We start from the raw sequence: 18,027 nt of genomic DNA, 5'->3' as shown, positions 1-18,027 counted from the left end.
AAGAGCGTAGAAAACCTCATAAAATAAAAATAGGCAAGGAAAATGGCACAAAAGAATGTAAAGAAACTAAAGTAATTGTTACAAAACAATATATGGAAGATACTTGAGGTTATATGGGGGTTTTTGCGTTGAAATAAGGCAGGGGATGTTATCTTGAAATTTGCATGGGTATGTGTTCTTGCAAGAAGACATACTTTTATGTATGTATATATGTATCTGTTAAGGAGACTAAAGCAGTCATTTGGGGAAAAGAAAATGGACAATAGTTGAGCTGCATGGAGAATCGTGGGCAGGAATGAGGGAGGGGCTCTTGTGTTGAAATTTGCTTGGGTCTGTGACCCTGCAACAGCACATGATTTTTGGTATGTATGCATGTTTGTATTATTCATGCATGCGAGCATTTATTAAGAAACAGAAGTTGTTTATGAAGAAATGGACGAAATATGGGGTTACATGAGGGATTATGGGTAAGATTGAGGGAAAGGAAGTTATCTTGAAATTGCATAAGGTTAATGGTAACAGTACAGCATATAGCCAATAACTCCAAACATCATTTATTGTATATAAGGTATGGGGAAATGATGATGAAATATACTTATTTTTTTATAGAAAAAGAAGCTTTATTGAAACTAGCAAGGAGGAACAGATACAATAATGGAGAACAAGAACTCCTTACTCATGAAAACAGAGAAGAAAAAACATCAACTTAATATCCTGAAAACAGCAGCCCTTAAAACAGCCTTGTGCAATAGGCTTGTAGAAATCCCGAGTGTCTTGGAGTGATTTAGGGGATATTTATGTGGAGAATTGTCTATTATTGAGAGAGATTATTTTAGGAGATTGTTTCCATCTTTAGCATACCCAATTGTATTATAAGTATCATGTATTGGCTTGTACAAATAATTAATTTTTCAAGAAATACAAAAAACCTATTCTGATTTCATGGTATCAGAGCTAGGGTTTCTATAATCCTAGTTAATGATGGCAGAAGGAGTCGTCAACAGCAAAGGGTCGAGCACCTCAGAAGCTCTCAATGGCGAGACTGAAGCCCCCTCCACCTTGAATTCGAATGGGCTGGACAGCTCGTCCTTCCCACTCTCGGTGGAGATACTGAACGGAATGAATTTCCGTGAATGGGCTCAGTCAATCAAACTCGTGATTGATGACAAAGGAAAGTTAGGCTACCTTACCAGCGAGAAGAAGAAGCCCGCCTCAATCGACGCTGCAACTATGCTGAAGTGGAAGTTTGAGAACTCCATGGTGACTGTGTGGCTGGTGAACTCCATGAAACCTTCAATCGGCTAAACCTATCTATTCATACCGTCGGCGAAGGATGTCTGGGATGCTGTCCGAGAGACATACTCAGATGTTGAAAGCTACTCTCAAATCTTTGAGATCAAAACTCGGCTATGGTACATGCGGCAAGGAGAAAGAGAAGTCACATACTACTATATGGAGATGACGTATCTTTGGCAAGAACTCGACCTAAGCATTGAGGAAGAATGGGAATGCCCTGGACATAGTGCCTGATACAAGAAAAGACTTGAGAATGAATGAGTCTTCGAATTTTTGGCCAGACTCAATCGAGACTTGGGCGAGGTGCAAGGGAGGATTCTCGGCCGACGTCCTCTGCCTTCAACTCGGGAAGTTTTCTTGGAGGTGAGGCGAGAGGAGAACCGGCATAACATGATGTTGAAGGAGCCGATTCTGATGGGAAACAATGGGCCCAAAATGTTTGGCTTCATTTCAAGAGTAACTCCTGCTGAGACAAGCCAAAAAACGCAAAAAGGAAGACCCTGGTGTGAGGGTTGCCGCAAGTTGGGCGACTTAAAAGATAATTGCTGGGAAATACATAAGAAACCTGCAGATTGGAAGCCGAGACAGAAGCTCGAAAATCGTGGCTACCAAGCTACTATTGATAACCCAGCCGAGAAACCACAAGGTGAGAAAAATAATAATTCCACTTCAAGTGGCGCATTCAATCCAGAACAGTTGGAGTGACTCTATAAAATGTTCTCTACCATTCAAGCATCGGGTCAGTCTTCCACACATATTTTTTCTGGTTCTTTAGCCCACCGAGGTAATTTTTTGATAGCCTTAAATACCATCTCTCTTTACAAATTACCATGGATAATTGATTTTGGTGCCTCTAATCATATGACTGATTTCTGTCATCTGTTCTCATCGTATTGACCTTGTGCTAGAAATTTGAAAGTTCAAATTGCAGATTGGTCACTCTCATCTATTGCAGGCAAAGGGAGATTCGAATCTATGGCCTCTAGAATCTGTCCTACATGTCTCTAGGCTGTCTTGCAATTTGTTATCCATTAACCAGTTGACAAATGATTCCAATTGCTCTGCTAAATTCGTTTCCTCTCATTGCATTTTCCAGGACCTATCATTGGGGAAGACGATTGGCAGTGCTAAGGAGTGTGAGGGACTCTACTACTTTGAGAAGGCGAATATGAGTGAACAATGTCAAACTGCTATTTGTGATTCTGCATCTGTTTCTATGGATAATGAAATTTTGTTATGGCATTCTAGGATGGGTCATCCAAATTTTCAATACTTAAGACGTTTATTTCCTTCCATTTGTGCAAATACGACGTCTTCTGATTTTCAGTGTGAGATTTGTGAACTTGCAAAACACTAACGTAATTCCTTTCCAAAATCCACATACAAACCATCAAGACCTTTTATTATAATTCACAGTGATTTATGGGGGCCCTCACGCTCTCTTAATCGCACTCACACGAAATGGTTTGTTACTTTTATTGATGATCACACTTGTATTTCTTGGTTTACTTGTTGAAAGATAAAACTGAAGTCCGTTCTATTTTTATCAATTTCCACTCCATGATTTAAACACAATTCCAAACTCACATTCAAATCTTGCGTACTGATAATGGTACAAAATATTTCAATAATGTCTTGGGAAATTATCTTCAAGAAAATGGAATCATCCGTCAAAGTACTTGTGTGGATACCCCTCAACAAAATGGGGTTTCTGAATGCAAAAATAGGCATATTCTTGAAGTAGCTCGAGCATTGATGTTTACTACAAATATGAAAAACTATTTTTGGGGCAATGCCATTTTAACAGCTACATATCTCATTAATAGAATGCCTAGTCGGGTTCTTTCTTTTGTCACTCCTCTCCAAAAATTCCAAGAATGTTTTCCCAACTCTCGACTCAATTCCAATCTCTCCCTAAAAATTTTTGGGTGTACTCCATTTGTACATGTTCATGCTCACAATAGGGATAAATTGGAACCTCGCGCCATTAAGTCCGTTTTTATTTGTTATTCTCCTACTCAGAAAGGCTATAAATGTTATGCTTCTGTCACAAAAAAATTGTTTGTTAGCCTTGATGTCACGTTCTTTGAAACTATTCCTTACTTCCAAAAGCCCTCTCTTCAGGGGGAGAATTGGAGTGAAGATCGGTTCTTTGATTTCTCTGTTGATGAATCTGTGCCATACACTGAGTCTGTAAACACCACTGTCATTACACCATTCCCTGATCTGTTATGTACAAAAGACCACTTAAACTCAGGGGGAGATGTAGAAAAACAAAATAACAAGGAGATACTTGTTTACTCAAGGAAGCCAAAATCAAAGAACAGGGAGAATCTCATACTTGAGGCACTAAGAGAGTTGGAACCAGTGATAGCTCCGAGCAACCATGAGTCCACGTCCAATCCCGATAAGGTAATAGATCCAAATGCCATGAGCTTCCTGCTGATAAGTTTGCACCTGATGACATCAATTTACCCATTGCTCTCAGAAAACAAACTAGGTCATGTACTCTCCATCCCATTTCAAAATTCATGTCCTATAAAACTCTGTCTATAGGGTGTCGTGCTTTTACCTCTAACCTTGATAGGATAAAAATTCCAAAGAATATCCAGGAAGCCTTAGAGATTCTTGAATGGAGGGAAGCTTGCAGGAAATGCAGGCTTTGGAAAAGAATGGAACTTAAGATGTTATGAATTTGCTGAGAGGGAAGAAGCCAGTAGGCTGCAAATGGGTCGTCACGGTGAATTATAGGGCTGATGGGATGGTTGAACGGTATAAAGCCCATCTTGTTGCAAAAAGGTTTACACAGACCTATGGCATTGACTACACAGGGACGTTTGCACCGGTGGCAAAATTGAATACAGTTCGGGTTCTACTATCCTTGGCAGCCAACTTGGATTGGCCACTTTAGCAACTCGACATTAAGAATGCATTTCTAAATGGCGAGTTAGAAGAAGAAGTCTACATGACGATACCACTAGGTTTCAGTAAGAAAGGTGAAGAAAATAGAGTATGTAAACTCAAGAAGTCCCTGTATGGACTCAAGCAATCTCCTAGAGCATGGTTCGACAGATTTGCAAAGGAGATAAAGAACCAAAGATATCGACAAGGGCAATCAGATCACACTATGTTTTTCCAACAGTCTGAAAGTGGGAAGAAAACAATTCTGATTGTGTATGTTGATGATATTAGCCTAACTGGAGATGATATAGTGGAGATGGAAAGATTGAAGAAAGTCTTAGCTGCTGAGTTTGAAGTTAAATACCTAGGACAAATGTGGTAATTCTTAGGAATGGAAGTTGCCAGATCAAAAAAGGATATCAGTGTCTCTCAGCGAAAGTATATTCTTGATCTCCTAACCGAAACTGGCATGCTTGAATGCAAACACCTAGTGAAACCCCCATTGAAGCAGTAAAGAGAGTTGAAGACTACGAAATATCGGTTGAAAAGGAGAGGTATTAGAGATTGGTTGGTAAACTAATCTATCTATCACATACCAGACCCGACATCGCATTTGCAGTAAGTGTGGTAAGCCAACACATGCATTCACCAAAGGAGACTCACCTAGAGGCTGTGTACAGGATTCTCAGGTATCTCAAGGGTTCTCCAGGCAAAGGACTCTTCTTCAAGAAGTGTGAAAGCAAGGAAGTAGAAGTTTTCACAGATGCTAATTGGGCAGGATTAACGGAAGATAGAAGGTCTACCACCGGATATTGCACCTTTGTATGGGGAAATTTGGTGACTTGGAGGGGTAAAAAACAGAATGTAGTGGCTCAAAGTAGTGCTGAAGCTGAGTTTAGGGCAGTTGCACAAGGGATATGTGAAGGACTGTGGTTACGGAAATTTGTGGAAGAACTACAGATCACAGTGAAATTCCCTATCAAACTCTACTATGGTAACAAAGTAGCCATCAGTATCTCTCTCAATTCAGTTCAACATGACAGGTCTAAACATGTAGAACTTAACTGACACTTTATCAAAGAAAAGTTGAAGAAGGAATCATTTGTATGACTTATGTTCCTACCAAGGAACAAACTGCAGACATATTTACCAAAGGGTTAGCTCGACAGAGTTTTGATGATTTCATCTGCAAGTTGGATATGATCAATATCTATGATCCAACTCGAGGGGGAGTGTAGAAATCCCGAGTGTCTTGGAGTGATTTAGGGGATATTTATGTAGAGAATTGTCTATTATTGAGAGAGAATATTTTAGGAGATTGTTTCCATCTTTAGCTCACCCGATTGTATTATAAGTATAATGTATCGGCTTGTACAAATAATTAATTTTTCAAGAAATACAGAAAACCTATTCTGATTTCAAAGCTCAAATAGAAACCAAGTACTTAAGGAAATGTCTTATTCTCCTAGCTGTATTCTTATTCTGTTGTGGAGTAGGAGCCTTCTAAACTTATTTTCTCCCAATATGTGTCTCATATTTGGGAATACACTTGAGGATGCATCTCATTTGTTTCTACACTGTTCTTTCGCATGAGGCTTTTGAAATAAATTTTTTAAAGTTCAAATGTGGGTTTGTCCAAAGTCGATGGAGTAGCTCTTGACTATTTCTTTTCTTGGTGTCCACTCTATTAAGAGCCATGCACCAAACAAACAACTTTATCTTAGAAGGAACTTAGCCTCCTATATACATTGATAAAAAGGAAAAACCATGTCCACTTTAATAAGATGAGAAAAGATAGATATGCACGTCACGAATAATTCCCCGATCTATAGATCAACTCTATCGTCACTACCACTGAGAAATGGCAACTCTCAAACAAAATGTGTGAAGAAGATAGTTCTTTCCCCTCTCTATCATTTAAGCTCTTCAAGAATGAAAGTCCCAAGAAAAGGAATCTCTCTCAAGAATATGAAATGAAGAATCATATCATTGTGACAGGAAGAAAGATGGTGCAATAAGGTAAGGCACAGGATAATGCAGCTCACTCTCCCCACCACCCACCCCCTTCCCCCAACCCAAACATCTTCCCGAAACCTGTACGTGTACCATTACCTCTAACCCAAACATCTTCCCAAAACCTGTTCAATTATCTCTATCTAATTGGAACATTGTTTGTGGAAGAGAAAAAGGGTAAACTTGCAAAATGAGCCTCTAGGGACACTCTGAAGAGTGAAGAACTTCTTATGCCCAAATTAGCATCCTATCTATTTTCTTGTATACCATATTTACTTTTATTACTTTGTTCCAAAGGGAATTCACCTACAAGGGTAACCGGCAGAACCATTTAGCAAAAGGGCAGTGTTTTTAGACACCAAATACCATGACCCAACCCTCCTTCTTCCTTCGAACTACACACCACCTCCCATTTAACCAAATGATCTCTCCTCTCTCCTACACTAACCAAAGACTTCCTCATAACCCTCAAACTTTTGAGAGTACCTATCCAGGAATCCTAAATAGAGATGAAAGTACAGAGGACTGGGAGAAATGCTGGCCTGTACGGGAATATAAGGCACCTGAACTTTATAAGTTTCACTGAATGAATTTTATTTGATAATAAAAGATATGCATTAAGAAAGGAAAATGGATTACAACCTAAAAGAGGACATGAAATCCTCAAGAAAGAAAAAGAACAACAAAAGAAAAAACAAAGAGCCTATTAAGAAACTAGATGATGAAACTCCTCCTTATACCCTTTCCATCATAACTCACCTACCCCGCTGACATCTTCCTCATACCCCTGTCCAAGGAAACTTCGTTGCCTCCAGGATCAGGCAGCCACATGCCAATCTGATCCATCAATTCTTGAGCTTTTGAACTTCTATAAATTTACACAAACTACCTTCAGCATTTCTTAAAGTTTTTTTCATTATCCCTTTAGAATTTCCTCTCTTTTTTTCAAAATATTTTTCATTTCTGCACCTGTAACACCCCTCCCCCTACCAAAAAAATATCATTCTTCAGTGGACACTTACTTCTTAGTCTCTTTCCATGACAGCAACTCTCTCCCACTAAGGACACATAAGCATCTACTGAACTCCTATACTTGCATGAACTGCTGCTGTCTTTTGCTGGAATTCGCCCTGCAAAGTTCGCATCATGGTTAACTCTTCTTTGTGAAGAGGATGCTATCAGCTTCTCCTCCACTGTAAAACCTTTGTGGGACTGCAGAAGTCTTTGCTTCCAATGTGGATTCCCAACCCCTGTGCAGTACCCTCATTACCCTAATTGTACTTACCTTGGTAAATAAGTCTGGCAGTTGCCTATACAAATGCAGCTGAATTTCTCTTTTTTGTACAAGTTCTCTGATAAGATGACTCTGCAATTCAATGTGTTTGGTTCTTCTGTGTAATCATTAATTTTTGGTCATGGCATTTGTAGACATTATTGCATTAAATAATTGTAGATCATCTTCTCTTTCTTGTAGATTTGGAAGTAATTTTGTAACCATGCTACCTAGCATGCAATGTCTGTTGCTGCAATATATTTTGCTTTTCTTTTTTGATAACCATGAAAATTTTTTTGATCCCTACCAAAATATGTATATCAATTGCTTTTGTTATTGTCAACTGAGCCTGCCGAATCACCATTGGCGTATCCAATAATCTTGTTTTGTTTTTCTTGTGCTGAACTTTCTTGTTCTTTGACGGAAACATGAAATTCTCTTAGTTACTGCATAATGTAAGTTGCTAGGCTGTTGCACAAATTTTGAAATTAAGCTAGATAGACAATATTTAGCCTTGTGTTAGCATGACCTTAAATTTTTCACAAAATTATTGAAATTTCTGTCGAAATTTCTGCTTTTTATCACTCTGTAAATAAATTCATGGTCAATTTCAATCTTACAAATTCCAAAATTTCCTTGAATCATTTGAAGTTTATAGAAATCTCAAAATTTTGTTGAAATTTTATATCTAAAATTTGACTATCAATCAAAATTTCTTTCAAATTGAAATTTGAGATTTGAAACTCAAATGGAAATTTCCATCTTTTATCAAAATAAAGTTTATTACATTATTTACATGGACATGAATGACGGATTTCGAACTTTAGAATTTCATGTGAAATTAAACTTACATATTGACTGCAACATTTTACTCAATGTTTTGTGTTTAAATGATGCAAATAGTAGAAATAGAACAAGAAATTTTGGAAATAAAGACTGAGATTTCAGGATTGTGCTTAGCAACCTTCTTTGACTCGAGTAACTACTAAATCCACGAAGTAATGAATAGATGACTGACAATTTCTTGTCACTACAGCAACTTAATCCTCAAATCAGCACCTGTTTTGACACTGTTTCATAGTGGTAGTAGCAGCTTTCTGCTAGCCTCTCACGCCTCTTACTGCAATAGGGGGATTGGTAGGCACAAGCCGCACAACAGGGTTGAATTTCCAAAACCCTAGCCTCTAAATCTTCGCAATCCTAGCTGGTCTGGAGCTGAGCTCTGGAGAAAAATCTTCTCAAAGATAAAATGCCAAAAAGCCCCCTGGAAAAGTGGCTGAAGACTCCTATTCATACTAGGCCTAAGGCTTCCAAGAGATGCCAACTATTTTGCACATAACCCCCTTTAGAAACCACTTATCTTCTAAAGCCGCACCAAAAATAACTCCCATCTAAAAAATTACCCCTGCATATTAAAAATGACTTCCCAAGCTAATTTGACCAAAATAAACCCCAAAATTATGCAATTACAAAAAGACCACTAGCACCCATAAGTAATGACATTCAAAGTCTTAAATTTTGATTTTAACTCGAATTTTGAAACTCTGTACAGAAATTTTGATGGAAATTTTGATTTCGGTGTCAAAATCAGCTCCAGACCAGCTAGGATTGCGAAGATTTAGAGGCTAGGGTTTTGGAGATTCAACCCTGTTGTGCCTACCAATCCCCCTATTGCAGTAAGAGGCGTGAGAGGCTAGCAGAAAGCTGCTATTACCACTATGAAACAGTGTCAAAACAGGTACTGATTTGAGGATTAAGTTGCTGTTGTGACTAGAAATTGTCTTATGTGCTGAAGTGGAATACAGCAGTCATCTATTCATTACTTTGTGGATTTAGTAGTTACTCAAGTCAAAGAAGGCTGCTAAGAAGAATCCTAGATGGAAATCCAACTTCACGTCCATCCAAACCTCCCATTTCATAAAAAATGAGATCATCAAGGGAAATTTATTCTTCTTGGTTCAAGATTTTGATATGAAGAACATTCTTCCCAGCTCCATCACACTATTTTATAAGAAATAACATCTTCATAAATTATGAGATCATTTGTCCTTGGGTTTAACAAACAATATCTTTTAGATTCATCATTATTCCCGATAGAGTGTACTTCTCTCCTTTCTCATCAAACCTCTCTCATTACGTGGGGATATGTGAATAGGCTGCTCTAAGCAGATGTATATGTGGCTGCATCCATGGCATGCTCCATACCTTGTTTTATTGTGGAATGGTTTGCATATTGATTCAAAATATAGACAGTAGAATTATTCAATTCTGCCTAGAATCCATTTCAAAGACTTTTAACTTTTGCTTTTGAGTCATTTCAACAACTTGTAGAATAACAACACCAAGATCTGTTTTGAAGAAATGATTAAAGAGATAACACAAAGTTTTATTACAACAATCGGATTACAACAATCTGTCCAACCATGCACTCACTAAATGAGCTTCAATGGCGAAAGGACAACAAATTGAAAAACAAAAAAGGACACAATCTTGCAGTCGAGATGTGTGTATTGCTCCGGTTTGGGGGGGGGGGGGGGGTGGTGTCTTATTTATAGCCTCTTGTTCGTGGAAGAAGCACATGGGTGGCTCACCTACCATGGTAGGTGGTGGTAGCTCACCTATCATGGCCGACTTTGACATTAGTGGCTGTCTTTGACATTAGTGGTCGTCTTTTACATACCGTGCCCACCGTTCACACCGGATAGGCCATACCGTCTCGGGGGGTGTTGCCCCCCATACCCCCCACCGGGGGCACTTCCCCCAGACCCCCTTGTCTCGAAGGGAACGTCTTCTATCTTCATAGTACCATTGCAATCTACTGCTTCAACCTCATTTGAACCATACGTCAAGTAAGTGTGCCAATTAACTCGTGAGAGGTGGGCATTGCACACATATACACCAAACAACCCCCCTTCAATGTCCACCTACGCTCTTAAACCAATAACAAGAGCATCCTGATGCTTCTGGAAGTTGGAACTACCCAATGCTTTGGTGAAGATATTTGCATGATTATCTTCTGTTGGGCAATACTCCATCTCAACAACCTCATCCTCAATGAGTTCTCGTATGTAATGATACTGAATCTCAATATGCTAGGTTCTTGCATGGAACATTGTGTTCTTACTGATAGTTATGCAATTTTGATTGTCACAGTGAATCAAAGTTGTAACATTTAGCGTTATCCCAATATCAATAAGAAATTTTCTTATCTAGACAACTTCACATAAGGTGAGACAAGCTGACTTGTACTCGACTTCTGTGAATGATAGCGACACTGTTGACTGCTTCTTGCTTGTCCACGAGATAATCCATTCCCAAGGAGAAAACAATATCCAGAAACTGACTTTTTGGAATCAATATCTCCTGCCCAATCGGAGTCACAATATCCAATTAGGTAATTCCCTGATGTATAAGAGATGCCAAAATGAGGAGTCCCTTTTATATACTTGAGGACCCTCATTCCCGCCTTCCAGTGAATTTCTCATGGTTTATTTGCAAATCTACTCAGAATACCAACTGCAAAACTAATATTGGGCCTTGTGTTGCACAGTAACACTAAACTCCCAACTAGGCTTCTGTACCTCTTTGTATCAACAAGTGGAGAGGGATCTTCAATGGAGAGCTTAATGTTTACTTTCATTGGAGTAACCACTAGAGTGCATTCTGCCATCCCAAATGCCTTCAATAACTCTTGAGCATATCGTTGCTGAGAAATAAAGATTTCTCCTGGATGCTGCCACACTTTAATGCCTAAGAAGAAGTGGAGTAGCCCCAAGTCTGTCATCTCGAATTTTGAGCATAGGCCTTCACGGATGTTGTTGATCTTCTTCTCGTGGTCACCTGTAAGCACACGATCATCTACATATAGTACAATTATTACATACATCCCATTCTCCTTCAGTACATATAAATTTGCATCAGAGGTACTTCTACAAAATCCGTAATTGGTGAAGAAAGAATCAATCCTTTGGTACCAAGCTTTGGGGGCTTGTTTCAGCCCATACAAGGCTTTCTTCAACCTGCACACTTTGTTGTCTGAATTTGGCAATTCAAATCCAGGTGGTTGCATCACGTCCTCTTTAAGATGACCATTGAGGAATGTAGACTTCACGTCCATTTGAAATAGCACCCAGCTTCTGTGTGCAGTAGTAGCCAAAACCAGACGGATTGTTTCCATGTGAGCTATTGGTGCAAAGGTTTCAGTAACATCAAAACCTTCCACCTGAGAAAATCCTTGTGCGACAAGGCGTGCTTTGTACTTCTCTAAAGTACCATTAGCTTTATATTTTACCTTCCATATCCACTTCGTGCCAATTACCTTCCTATGAGGGGGACGATCCATAATCTCCCAAGTATCATTTTTCATGATACTTTCATATTCAGCTTCCATAGCTGTTCTCCACTTCGGATAAGCCAACGCTTCATCTAGGCTACTTGGTTCCTTAACTGTACTGATTATATCAGCCATTAAGGCCATATTTACCAAGTGTTCTGCTGATCGTTGTTGTTCCTCTATTCTCTTTGACCTTCGAGGTCCATCAGCTTATGTACACAGCTGTATTAACAGCTTCTGCCCAAAACGATTTTGGAAGGTCTTGTGTCTTCATCATTGCTCTGGCCATCTCCATCACAGTGCGATTTCACAGTTCCACAACGCCATTCTGTTGTGGAGTTTTTGGTGCCGACAATTGGCGCTTGATGCCAAATGCATTGCAATAATTGTTGAACTCCCATAATGTGAACTCGCCTCCTCGATCTGTTCGAAGTTTCTTTAACTGCAGACCTGTCTCATTTTCTACCAGTTTATGCCACGCTTTAAATTTTACAAAAGCCTCAGCCTTATCACGAAGAAAGTACACCCACATCTTTCTACTATAATTGTCGACTAACAGCATAAAATAGAAAGATCCTCCTAGTGCAGAAGTAGTCATTTTACCACAGAGATCTGCATGTACCAGCTCTAGAGGAAGTTTTGATTTGTTGTTGCTCTCTTGTGGAAATGACATACGATGTTGCTTGCCCAGTATGCAAGCTTCGCAAGGCTCTGAAGTATCAAATACTACAGGCAGATCAACCACCATTTCCTTTCTCTGCATCTCCTTCAAAACAGCATAGGAGATGTGTCCAAACCTTTCATGCCAAAATTTGCTTGTTGTATCTCTAGTTGTTGCGGTAAGTGCCACAAACTCATACAGGTTATTCTTTCGAATACCTTCGCCTACAATGCTGCCATTGCTATCAATGATCTTAGCTTTTGTTTTCATAAATCGTACTTCATAGTCACGGTCAGTAATAACAGCTACAGATAAAAATTCTTCTTAATTTGAGGAACATAAAGGACATTTGAAAGAGTTTTACCTTGGCCATTCATGGTTTTTTGAGGAAATGGATCCAGTGCCCTCTACTGGACACTTTGCATTATTTCTGACAATCACATTCATAGGTTCATGTAGAGGCTTAAGGGAACCATACCAATCCTTTTTGCTGGTCATGTGTCGGGAAGCTCCGCTGTCAAGTACCCATGAGCAATCTTCTGGTACTGTTTGAGTAGTTGAGCACATTTCTTCTGTAACCATGAAAAGATCTAATTCTGGTTCAGCGCAATTTACTACCTCTCTGACATTCCACGTAGGCTTCAATGTGCCGTTCTTTTCATCGTGGATATGCTTTCTACAATCCTTGGCTGCATGCCCCTTTTTGTTGCAATAGTAGCACGTACCAGAAAATCTCTTCTTGTTCTTTCCCTTCTTCTTTTCAACATTATTGTCCTTGCCTTTGATCTGTTCGATGAAAGCACTACTGCTTTCATTTTCTCTAGTTCTCAGCCTCATCTCCTCCTCTAGCAGTAAGACACAGAATTCTTCAAAGGTTAGTGCAAGAGTTCTAATCTGCGTATTAAAAGCAGTTACCAGACTGTCATATTTTGATGGCAGCACTCGAATACATCTTCGAGCTAACTTCTCACTGGTCTTTTCTATGCTCACTGCCGCTACTTGATCACACAAATTTTTGATTCTGGTGATGAATACTTCTCCCAATTCTCCATCATGTAGCTTTTCTGCAGCAAGTTGATTCTCCAAGTTCTGAATGCGTGTCTGGTTCCTTGTTTCATATTGATTTTTCAAACCATTCCAAGCATCTGCAGCCTTGGATGTATGTTGGATCAACATAAGTACAAAATCGGATACACTTGTGACAATAGCACAAAATGCATCTGCATTTCGCCTCTTCCATGCTTTGACGAGGGCAGCATCTGGAGGGATGATAACCTTAGGATTTGTGGGATCAGGCGTGCTAATCGGTTCTGGATTCATACCTTGAGCTGTATCAAGTAGTTCATATGAATCTAGAACTCATCTTGAACTTCCACAAAGTGTAGTTCGTGCCGTTTAGTTTTCCTTCTGTGAATGCTGGTGGACGTATCCGAAGTGCTAGTTGAGATGCAGTAGCTGAAGATGAAGTTCCTGCCATTGTGTCACGGTCCGACTATTTTCACACCATTGTGAAGGGGCCGTGCGGCGCTAGCTAAAGCACTCTTGCTTAACTAGCCAGCCTATCGATTACCAACATTCATCCACGAAGCACTTTCATTAACATTCAATCAGATGGCAGCGGAAATAGTAATCAATTCATGAAAGTCGTGGCAACCAAGCAGTAAACATTGAAGCAAACGTAATTCATTAACAAATCCTCCGTTGACATGTTGTACTTAGCGAGGGAGGCAAGTAGGCTAAGCACGTTGACAATTGGTAGTGAGTTTTACAATGACTGATGAACACTCACCCTCCCCTAAAGAGGTTTTTATGTAATTATCACCCTGGCACTAGGAAACATCAAAGTGACCGAGGAGTCATACTGCCATATTTGGCCTACAAAGACTCTACTAGCAGAAAATAACCCTACACTAGTATTTACATGATGGAAACCCATCCTAAGCACACGAGATAAGCGGTCACAGGCAAGCATAATGCCCTGAACAAGCTTAGCTCGTGACATTCTCCCCCACTTATGCGGTTGACGTCTTCGTAGACTTTTGGCGATAGGTACACTTCAACTTTGTCCACGAATGGCTTCAAATCTTCCTCAGAAATCCAGCTGAATTCTTTGTCATCAAGGCACTTCCACTTCACTAGGAACTTCTGCCGCTTCTTCCTTGAGGATATGAACTTTCTATCTGCAAGGATCTCTTCAACTTCATGTCTGTCAAGTTGCACTGTCTTCAACTCTGTGCTGTTTGATTGACTTCTGCTCAGGTCGTTGGTGTTGGCGTTGAATGGCTTGAGGCAGTTGACATGAAACTGTGGTCTTCTCTCATGATCTGGCCACTTCTTCATCTGCTCAGAAGCTTTCTCCAGATAGGCTTGGGCAAAGTCTGCATTCTGTCTCCTTTCACTGGTGAAGATGTACGCCCTAGGACTCTTTCGTTTGTACGGCTCGCCCACTGTGTGAGGTAACAGCGGCAGCTGGCCTGTAACAAGCTCAAAAGGGTTCTTGTTGGTTGTTGAGCACCTTTGGGCATTGCCACAGAATGGAGCCACATCAAGTAGTTGCACGCCATTCTTCTGGTTGTCGTTGACACAATGGCACAAGTACTCATCTAGTAGCTCTCTGAATCTCTTCATCTGTCCGTTTGTTTGTCGGTGATAACTCGAAGAGATGTCAAGATGTGACCTGAATATCCTGAAAAACTCTATCAAGAAGTTGTCAGTGAACATTAAATCTTGGTCACAAATAATAGCTTGGGGAACACCCCAACGTTTCACAATAGTCACAACGAACAATTGTGTCGTCCCCTCTGCCGAACAGTACTTTGGTGCGGCCATGAAAGTACCATACTTCTTTCGCTCCCCCTTATCTTGTTGGCAAGTGAGACCAGTTTTGGTATAATCAACCATATCATCCTGCGTGTGCGGCCAAAAATACCTTCCCAGTAGTCCTGTCATTGGAGTCATTCTCCGCGAATACCCCTTAACGAACTTCCAGTAGTATCCAGTAAGGCCAAGAAAGGAACGCAACTCCTTCACTATCGTGAGGATCTTCCGTTCTTGAATCATCCTTACCTTCTTCATACCCCTCCGGATACGACATTGTTCAACGACTTGACCAAGGAATTTGTTGCTCCGCCGAGTGAAAGAGAAATTCTCCTTCTTCAAATCCAGACTGTTTCCCCTTAGCCTGTCGAACACCTTCCGTAGATGCTCTTCATGTTTCCTCTGAAACGACACCGATGCTCCCAACGGTGTTCTGGAAGGGCGAACACATCCCGCTTCCACTTCATCAAGCTGTTTCCCCAACTCTACTATCTCAAGAGGCGCAATCTGACATGGGCCTTTAGCAGGTGGTTTCATTCCTGATAACAACTCGATCTCTTGCTCCACAGTCCGTCGTGAAGGCAAATTTTGAGGCAGCTTATCCGGCAACACCTCCTTATCCTCATCTAACACCGCTTGGATGGTCGTAGGCTCCAGCTCTTGGCCTACTTCTTTGTCTACCACCACCGTGGCTAGACGTGTCTGCTCACCTTGACCCAATCCTTCATTGAGTTGAATGGCTGAAAGGGACTTCCTGTCGTCTCCTTTCGTTGCAACGACTTGCACCATGCATGAGTGATCTCCCATCAGACACTGGGAACTAGCCGAAGGCATCAGCGCTGCCCTCGTCCCCATTAGGAACTCCATTCCTAGAATGACTGGATAGTCATCTAATGGCACCGCTGTGAAATTCGCATGACCTTCCCACTGTTCAAGCTTTATAGCCACTTGCTTGGCTACTCCCAGAGTAGGCTGGGCTACAGAGTCAACTGGTTTCATGCGTCCTGTATCCCTCTCTAAGGTTAAATTGAGTCTCCCTGCTTCCAACTGCGAAACAAAATTATGAGTAGCTCCTGTATCCACCATAGCGCGAGTAGTCTTCCCATTTATCCTCAAGTCCACAAACATTAACCCTTTTGCTCGTGTAACTTTTGGTGTTTTTGTCTGCTTTTCCAATGCGTTCACCAGCCGCACTGAACCCACCCTCGGGACATCATCCTCTTCCACATCGTCTTCCATTGCCTGTTCTACAATGGAAGCCTATAAGGCATTAAGTGATGCTTTGTGAGGGCACTCAAAAACTCTATGAGGACCTCGACACAAGAAACACTCAAGTTTACTCTTCCCCTTTCCATTGGGTTTGTTGAACCCTTGAGACGACGAAGCTTCCTGTGAGGTTGATGATTTAGAGTCGGCTCCCCCACTCTTGGGTTTGCCATTCCTGAAAGACTTTCCACTGTTTCCCTCTCCGCCAAACCGTTTGGATGAAGCGGTCTCATCACCAGCGTAGTCGGTCAAGCGTTCTGCAGCTGCTTGTGCAGTTGATAAGTCTTGAACCCTTTGTCTATGAAGTTCAGTTCTTGCCCATGGTTTCATCCCCTTAAGAAAATAGAACAACTTGTCCTTCTCCGACATATCCCGAATATCCAACATTAAAGCAGAAAATTGTTTCACATATTCACTGATCGACCCCATATGCTTGAGATCTCTCAGTTTTCTCCTTGCATTTTACTCAACATTTTTAGGAAAGAATTGGGCCTTGAGTTCTCTGCTCAAGTCTGCCCAACTATCAATTACACAGCTTCCATTTTCAATTTCTCTATACTTGGTACGCCACCACAGTTTGGCATCACCAACCAAGTACATCGTTGCAATATCTACCTTTGCCTGTTCTGAGGCTATCCTCACAACGCGAAAGTATTGCTCCACATCAAACAAGAAGTTCTCTAACTCCTTGGCATCTTGGGCACCCCCATACGTCCTGGGTTCTGGCACCTTGGTCTTGCTAACTCCCGGAGTGTTGGAGTTCCTCATAGCAAGAACCATCACATTTACCTTTGCATCCAGATCTGCCATCCGGGCTTGCAAGGTTTCCACAGTGTGGTGAAAGTCCTTTGACATGTCGCCTATCAAACCTGCTTGACGTTTTTGTGATCCCATCACTTCATCAACAAGTTCTCTCATCTGGGCCACCTCCGCGGCCATAGTGTTGGTTGTTTCCTCAACCTATGCTTCCAGCACGCTGATCCTCTCAGCATTGTTTGGTGCCATGGTCACTTACCAAAGCTTTCCAAATCCAACAACGAAGGCAATCGAATTCACGCAGCAACTCAATCTTGGACTCTCACCAAGTGTCACTGACTTGGCTCTGATACCAAATGTCACGGTCCGACTATTTTCACACTGTTGTGAGGGGGCCGTGCGGCGTTAGCTAAAGCACTCTTGCTTAACTAGCCAGCCTATCGTTTACCAACATTCATCCACGAAGCACTTTCATTAACATTCAATCAGATAGCAGCAGAAATAGTAATCAATTCATGAAAGTTGTGGCAACCAAGCAGTAAACATTGAAGCAAATGTAATTCATTAACAAATCCTCCGTTGATATGTTGTACTTAGCGAGGGAGGCAAGTAGGCTAAGCACGTTGACAATTGGTAGTGAGTTTTACAATGACTGATGAACACTCACCCTCCCCTAAAAAAGTTTTTATGTAATTATCATCCTGGCACTAG

The 18,027-nt window shown here is 40.8% G+C and overlaps 1 protein-coding gene across 2 annotated transcripts in view; it reads left to right on the top strand.

The window, feature by feature from the left end:
* Nucleotides 1-18,027, top strand: part of LOC131161483 (uncharacterized) — a 140,134-nt gene that overhangs the window by 18,992 nt on the left and 103,115 nt on the right. The gene's annotated exons all lie outside the window — the stretch shown is intronic.

The sequence above is a fragment of the Malania oleifera genome, chromosome 8, assembly GCF_029873635.1.
Source record: "Malania oleifera isolate guangnan ecotype guangnan chromosome 8, ASM2987363v1, whole genome shotgun sequence".
In the NCBI taxonomy this organism is placed as follows: Eukaryota; Viridiplantae; Streptophyta; class Magnoliopsida; order Santalales; family Ximeniaceae; genus Malania; species Malania oleifera.
Note: the sequence above shows the minus strand (reverse complement) of the source record. Positions and strands in the feature narration are given on the sequence as shown.